The sequence below is a fragment of the Ctenopharyngodon idella genome, chromosome 3, assembly GCF_019924925.1.
Source record: "Ctenopharyngodon idella isolate HZGC_01 chromosome 3, HZGC01, whole genome shotgun sequence".
Taxonomy (NCBI): Eukaryota; Metazoa; Chordata; class Actinopteri; order Cypriniformes; family Xenocyprididae; genus Ctenopharyngodon; species Ctenopharyngodon idella.
This window is the reverse complement of record NC_067222.1, coordinates 48,372,468-48,380,786: the sequence shown is the minus strand read 5'-3', so window position 1 is coordinate 48,380,786 and position 8,319 is coordinate 48,372,468. Positions and strand designations below refer to the sequence as shown.

General features: G+C 40.6%; 1 non-coding gene across 1 annotated transcript; it reads right to left on the bottom strand.

Moving 5' to 3' along the window:
- Positions 1-5,327: 5,327 nt before the first annotated feature.
- Positions 5,328-5,446, bottom strand: LOC127510262 (5S ribosomal RNA). The gene has a single exon (XR_007929516.1). It is a non-coding gene; the product is annotated as a 5S ribosomal RNA (ribosomal RNA).
- Positions 5,447-8,319: the final 2,873 nt, after the last annotated feature.

The following is an 8,319-nucleotide window of genomic DNA, read 5'->3' as shown; positions in this document are numbered from 1 at the left end:
ACATCGAGGTCTTCTAAGCTGTCTGGTATGCTAAGGCGATGAAAATGATCAGGAAGATTATTTATAAAGCAATCTTTAGTGGTAGAAGTGATGGTTCTACCATATTTATGGCATGGAGGCAGTTTAGCCGCCTTGACTAAATGTAGTATACACGAGACTAGATAATGATCTGAGATGTCGTCACTCTGCTGCAGAATTTCAACAGCATCAATATCGATTCCATGTGACAATATTAGATCTAAAGTATGATTACGACAATGAGTGGGTCCTGACACATGTTGTCTAACACCAATAGAGTTTAGAATATCTGCAAATGCCAATCCTAATGCGTCTTTTTTATTATCTACATGAATATTAAAATCACCAACAACAAGGACTTTATCTGCAGCTAGTACTAACTCTGATAGAAAGTCAGCAAATTCTTTGATAAAGTCTGTATTGTGTCCTGGTGGCCTGTATACAGTAGCCAGCACAAATGTCAACTTACATAATGTTACGTAAAGTACCATAGTTTCGAAGGAATTATATTTGAAAGACTTCTGACTAATACTGTAAATATTACTATAGATTACAGCAACACCTCCCCCTTTGCCTTTCTGACGGGCATTGTGTCGATAATCATAACCTTGAGGACTAGACTCATTTAAAGTAATGTAATCGTCCGGTTTTAGCCAAGTTTCTGTCAAACACAGCACATCTAGATTATTATCTTTGATAATATCATTAACAATAAGTGATTTTGAAGAAAGGGATCTAATATTTAACAACCCGAGTTTTATCATTTGTTTAGCATTATTATCTCTATTTTTTATTTGTTGAACATCAATTAAATTTTTACCATTAAATGGGTTTGGAAGTTTTTTGTTTTTACTAATTTGGGGTACAGACACAGTCTCTATTTGAAAATATCTAGGTGTAAGAGTTTCTATGTGTTGAGAGTTATCTGAATTTTCTGAGTTCTGTAACGTGAGGCAGCTAGCAGACGGTCGGTTTAGCCAGTCTGTCTGCTTTCTGACCTGGGCCCCAGTTTGTCATGTTTCAGTTCTAAGACTATGTGCCATATTACTAGAGAGAAGAGCAGCACCATCTCGGGAGGGATGAGGTCACACAGGTTTGCTTCTCTTATGAAAAGGTAGGCAGGAAACATAGGTATCATATAAAAATACAAAATTTATTCACAGATTGAATTCAACAAGATAGAAAAATCACTTAAAATAGCCTCAATGATACAGTGCCACTCCAGGCAGCTCTCATGACACTTCAATAATAAACAAAAATACACAAAATAAATTACGTAAAAGACACAAATTCACACAAATCACAAAAACTCAAATTATACTAAATACAAAAACAAACTTTACAATGAAAAGAAGTACCCTCACTGTTAAAGATGCAGTGACTGGCAACTGATTCAAATAAACACCAAAAGAAAAACACAGCCACAGGAAAACACGTTACATAAAAACAAATTTACAAAACTCAAAATTAACAAAAACAAACTACACTAACCTACAGGGCTGAGTTTACCCACAGGAGTGATCACCAGCACTAGTTATCCAAAAGCACACTACCACACACCCCACCGTGCACTGTCTTATGGCAAACGCTGAAGCAGCACCACCACCACAAAAGATCCTTCACCTGTGGGACCCCAGCTCCTGAAAGAAAATCGAAAACAAATAAAAGGTTAGCAAACTGCTACATGCTAACAGCACATACCTGAAACCACCAACAAACAGAAGGGGGAGGATCCAGATGTGACGCATAACAGGCTGCAACCAATCAGGTCTAAAATAGGAAGCACTCATCGCTGATTGGTGATCACAAGTGTCAATCACCACCACTTACCTCATTCATACTGTCACATAAGCAAGTTATAAAAGAGAAGTTGTACGATAAGTTAGTGGATGCTGGCATTTTAACAGAGGGTTCGGAGGATAATGATGACGAGAAACCTCAGGATGCTGTGGCAGAGACATCTGCGCCTGCGGTTTTTCCAGACTCTGAGCTGGTAAAACCTTATAATCCCATGTTGGAGATTAGGCTTCGAGAATTAGATTTAGAATTAAAAAAAACAAGAATGTGAGTCTCAAACCATTAGGCTCCTTGTCATAGAAGCGGAGAAGGATCGTGAGATTCAATTGTGTAAATTAGATCTAGAGGCTCACGCTTTAATGAAAAAGCCGGTGCCTGTACCTCGTTCTCGACCATCCTCTACTACGACGTCTCCTGTTTCGGCAGTTAGCTTTGTTCCGCCTTCTACTGTTTCTGTGTTTGACATCCATAAGTATGTTAAACTTGTGCCTCCTTTCCAAGAAGCCGAAGTGGATCAAAATCACCCCGTCAACTACCTGCCGGACTTCTTCACCTTTTACCCATACCACGACGCCCCTGGTCTCACATAGCCATAGACTTCATCACCGACCTACCCAACTCTCAAGGACAGACCACTATACTCACCATGGTAGATCGATTCTCGAAGGCCTGCCGTTTCATCCCTCTGCCAAAGCTACCAACCGCCCTTGAGACTGCGGAGCATCTCTGCAACTACGTATTCCGTTTCTACGGTCTCCCCGAAGATATTGTCTCTGACAGAGGTCCCCAGTTCACTTCACGTCTGTGGTCAGCCTTCTTCCAAAAACTCAACATAAACATCAGTCTGATGTCCGGCTATCACCCTGAGGCCAACGGTCAATTAGAGAGGTTGAATCAAGAACTCATACGCTATCTCCGTTCCTACTGCCACCAGAACCAGTCCGACTGGAGTCGGTATCTGTTCTGGGCAGAATACGCCCAGAACTCGCTACAGAAGCCAGCCACTGGACTCACGCCCTTCAGATGTATCCTGGGTTACCAGCCTCCTCTGTTCCCATGGTCTGGCAAACCCACCGACCTCCCGGCCGTGGACCAATGGCTTCGAAGGAGTGAGGAAGTGTGGAACGGGGCTCACGTACACCTACAGAGGGCGGTCAGGCGTCAAAAGGAGCAAGCTGATCACATACGCCGGCCCCATCCTGATTACCGCCCGGGTCAATGGGTCTGGTTGTCAACCAGGGATCTCCGTCTTCGACTCCCCTGTAAAAAGCTCAGTCCCAGGTACGTGGGTCCATTCAAAGTCATCCGTCAAATAACTCCAGTTTCTTACCGTCTTGCATTACTTCCAGAATACCGTATCTCACCCACTTTCCATGTCTCTCTGCTTAAGCCCGCAGGTGGTCCGAGAGGAGAACCTAGAGGGGACCGGTGACCAGAGACCTCCGCCCCTCATCGTGGAAGGCGAAGAGGCTTATCAAGTTCACGAGCTGCTGGACTCTAGACGCCGGGGCAGACTCCTGCAATACCTAGTTGACTGGGAGGGGTTTGGCCCGGAGGAACGGTCCTGGGTCAATGCTGACGACATCCTGGACCCAAGTCTCATCACTGAGTTCCATAGGACCCATCCGGAGCGTCCGGCCCCTCATCCTCGTGGAGGACCCCAGCGTCGTCCGCCTCCTCGCTTCAGGAGCCGCTCGCAGGGAGGGGGCTCTGTCATGAACTCGGTCTCTGTGGCTCCCTCCGACCGCCACCTGAGGGCACCCTCACCCGAGTATTAACTGTTCATGGACTACATTTCCCACACCCCGTACCTGGACTGATTGCACACTCCCACCTGATCCATATTTCCCGGACTATAAAAGACCTTCATGCCCCACAATGCTTCGCAAAGTCTTGTTTTGCCCTGGCTAACATTTCTGAGCGTTTATTCCTGTGAATTATTTCCCGTGTATGACCTTGGACTGCCTGATCACCTTGTTTCCTGTTTGCTGCCTGCCCTGTGATATCTCTGCCTGTTTACCGGTTAACCCTGTCTTGTCTGCCGCCTGTCCTGATCCTCTGCCTGGTATTGTCACTGACTACGTCTTGCCTCCGACACTGATATTGCTGGTATCTGATCCCTGCCTGTACAACAACGTGTATTTAATAAAGCTGCAAATGGATCTCCCCGAGTCCTCCACTGCATTACAACAGGCAACCCCACGACGCTACTAAACATATTATGATTTAACTAAAATATTTAATATAATTACATTGTTGTACAGGTTGTTGTCAACATGTCTTACCTGCTTGATGAAGTCCGAAGAAGAGGAAGTCGTGGCCGCAAGGGGGAGTTTTTAACGTCATCATTAACGGGCATTAACGGGTATTTTCTCAGAATTTCCACCGCTGGAAAAACACGCAAGTTTCAAATTTGAGGGTAATAATCATGTGAAGTAGTAATTCAGTGTTTTTTTTTCTTCTTTAAATTAAACGTTAGCAAATTGTGGTGACGTCACTTAACGACTAACATCCGGGTATTTATTTGTTTTTCTTTCTGTTGTGTAGTTCTCACGTTTGCACTATTAATGTATTCTACCCAACATAGCAACATTTTCTTCTCTGAATTAAAAGTATAACATTAAAAATGCGGTGAACACATACTAATGTCTCCTAATCTGTAAGCACTAAGGTAGCACTGAAGTTACTGGTGTTGTTTCCTGCAGTTGCTAAGCAACGGAACTAGGTTGAGTAATTAAAAGTTTGTGGTTAACATGGTTTAACATCAATTTAATACATTGTTTTAGCGTATCTTTCACCTAAACGAGGTGTCAATCAGCTGGGGAAACAAGTAAAGAAATGAAATCAAGGCTCTGATTGGATGTTTTACTCATATGACAGAGTCTACTTCATTAAAACGTGACATTTACACAATTTTTTCGGCGTGGAGCGGGGCAAATTAATAATAAAAAAAATGTGTAGGCCATATCACGTTTCTTAATTTGTATGCTTGTATGCTCAATGATCACCATACAGCAATATTCCATTTTTATCGGTTTAATGAAAACCAAAATGGGCCGTGGCTTTTTTTTTTGGTTTTTACGGTTATTGCGTGTAAACATCCGGGTATTTCTCCACTAGACAAACGTAAGTTTCACGTCTGAGGGGCTTAATCCGTGACATCGAAACGTTTTCCAAAGTGGACCAACGTGATTATTTGACATCTTGACGTGATACTGGGTTGGTTTATAAGTCCAAAATTGACCACTTTAGTATAAATAACCTCAAACCCCAACAATAAAAACTTTCTGGGGTTTAAGTAAAATAACAAAACTTTTAAACTAATGTATTTTGAAGAAAAATAAAGATAAATATAACAAAATAGAGGAGAGCTTTTCTTCTCCCTTCTGCAGCCAACTCTCTTCCTGGAACATACCAAGATAGGGCCGCTCAGGGTGGTATGGCCGTAAGCGAAAGCTGCTGCCAAGAGTGGGCTATTTAAAATGTTAGCACACTAGTGAAGTAAAAGAAAAAGCTTACAGCACCTGGTATTCCCAAGCGGTCTCCCATTCAAGTACTAACCAAGCCCGACTCTGCTTAGCTTCCGGGATCAGACGAGATCGGGCGTGCTCAGAGTGGTATGGCCGTAAGCGAAAGCTGCTGCCAAGAGTGGGCTATTTAAAATGTTTGCACACTAGTGAAGTAAAACAAAAAGCTTACAGCACCTAGTATTCCCAGGCGGTCTCCTATCCAAGTACTAACCAGGACCGACCCTGCTTAGCTTCTGAGATCAAAAGAGATCGGGCGCGCTTTTATTTATATATTTATTTATTTTTTTTTTTTATTGAAAGTATTCCAAGACAAAATTACATCAAACATTTTCCACATTAAAATACATTAGGGATTTTGTTACAAAATGCTGTTGGTCATGAAGGAAGAGCAGACATTCAGTGAGGGTCCTTTTAAAAGGATTCTAAAAAATACATCCTTTTAACATTCATTCAGTTGTGTTAAAATGACATTCTCAAACCTGAATCCTTTAAAACCTTAGAGACATCCTTTGTAAAATCATCAATTTTTTCTTCTTGTTTAAAATAAAACAAGCATTCAACATACTTTTCAAACTTCCTTTTAAACACATGCCACACATCCATTAAAATATTTTCTCTCTTCTTTCCCATATTGCACTCTTAATCAACATCACAAGTAGATTTATAAGTTTTGTTTTTACATTGGTTATCAAGACCCAACATCATCATCTTATTCCATTCAAAATTTTCCCCTCTCAAACTTAAAATCATTCTTTTACATTTCCCATTAAAATCCTCCAATTCTTTACAATGTAAAAACAAACATAGAAACACTTCTTCATCATCATTACATACTTTGCAAACAGCAGTTTGTTCCATTCCAATTTTGTGTAAAATAGTTTCTGTGAAAAACACTTATATTTTATCAAAGTTCTCCAATTTTGACTGTATAATTTTTCCATTCAAGATCCCCCAAATGCTGTCTTCTTTTAAATCATTGAATTTCCATAACCAATATTCGTTTACAATAGGTTTCCTAAAAACAGTATCTCTAAAAAAAAAAAAAAAAACTTTTTCACAGTACATTCTTTAAAAGCATACAGTTTTCCCCCCAGCCTCACATACACATCTTTTTCTTGTTTCCCTTCTTCCATGTTTTCAATTCTCTTTATCCACTCTTGAGGTATTGCGTTCTTAATTACGTCATATTTGTTTTTTATCTCTTGTCTGCTGAAATCCTCCTTTTCCTCCTCTATTACATCCACAATGCATTGTACTGGTAAAAAACCCCTTTTGAATTTGTATAATACATCTCTGACTTTCATGATTCCCACATCCCACCATTTCTTAAAAAAGATATATTTCCCTTGATTTAAAATGCAGTTTAAGAATGCAGTTTAAGAATAAAGGCTGATTTAAAATGTTCTCTCTCCCTTGCGGATTAAAATGTACACTCGTTAAAAATTTGCCCCAGGCACTCATCAATTCTTTGTAAAAATCTGGCAACCCCTCCAACATCCAATTTTTTGTTCTCATCCACAATATGTTGTCCCTGTTACGTCCATAGGGACGTAGGAATTTATCTCATTTATTTTTCAATGATTTGTGTACTATGTGTCCTTTTTTTCTGTGTGTGCTCTGTTTTTCCATGATGCTCTTGCTCCTCCTACTGTCTGCTTGACAGGCTCATGAGTGCCACCTGAATCCTATTGCAGCTCGTTAGGTGGAATACAAAGGAACCCAACAAGTTCCAGTCCAGGAGAGAGACTGAGGCTTTTCTCTGAGAGATACTACCATTTCTGTTCTCATTTTCCAAAAAGTCAATCTTTCAAACCCTCTTAAAATTTTCTCCCACGTAGTTCCTTCTGCTTTCTTTTCATCCCTCCCCATTAAAACACCTAAAATCTTTATTTCTTTTGTTTCCTTGAAAGTAAAATGCTCTGTTAAAACTAGTGATGGGAAGCCGAGGCTTTCTGAAGCATTTGAGGCTTTCATCAAATTGTGCCGAAAAACGGTTCATTACTCGAAGCTTTTAACACCGTGCGCATTAGCGACATCTGGTAGTCAAACTTGTTTTCTCCACCATATCTAAATCATTGCAGAGCAGATCTATGGTTTGAAAAAGCATGTGACCAAAGCTTCCGTGACATACGGAATCACTCTTGTCTTGAATCAGTTCTATCTAATCTAAACTAATCTCATCTAAATTAATTTGTGACAATGAGACCACAACTCGTGTCATGTGTAACCTGGTCAAAGGATTCACATATTGATCAATAATATAAAATATACAATGATGTGTAGTTAAAAAAATATTTTGGGTGAGCTGGTAACCCTTATGCTCTGTTCAGGGTCTCTGAGACCCCAGCAATAAAACATGATTAAATGCATTTTCCTTCATGCATCAGCTGAAGCGCCAATTTTTTCAAACCAGCTGTCTCGACTTTCCAATACTGCATGACGTTCGAAGCTTCAAACGTCATCAATCACGTGGTATTGTCATTTCCATACAAGCATCAGTGTGCAGTGTGTGATACAATAGTGCTTTGAAAACTGTGTCGGAGCATCGGAGCCCCGGTATCAACCGTCCCATCACTAGTTAAAATCGTAGCCCCTCCGAATCTCATATATACCATTTTATCTTAATTTACTTTAGCTCCTGATCTCCTGCAATACTTTTGTACGATTTTCATTGCTTTTTTCACACTCTCAAGATCTTTTACCAGTAACGTCCATAGATGCAAACTCCTCACCTTTAGGTGAGAATTCACCTTCTTGAGATCAAAACAGGTCACCTACGAGATCCGTGTGGATGCGATGAGAAAGTCTGTGAGGACAGTCTTTGGACAGGGTCATGGTGAATGAAATCATAAGAATCATGCCTTCTCAGTTGTCAAAAAAAAAAAAAAAAAAAAAAAAAAAATCTTCCAACCTCCTGGCTTTGCACCACGTGCAACACTCCTGGGAAGAGTGAACACAACTGAAGAGACTAGTC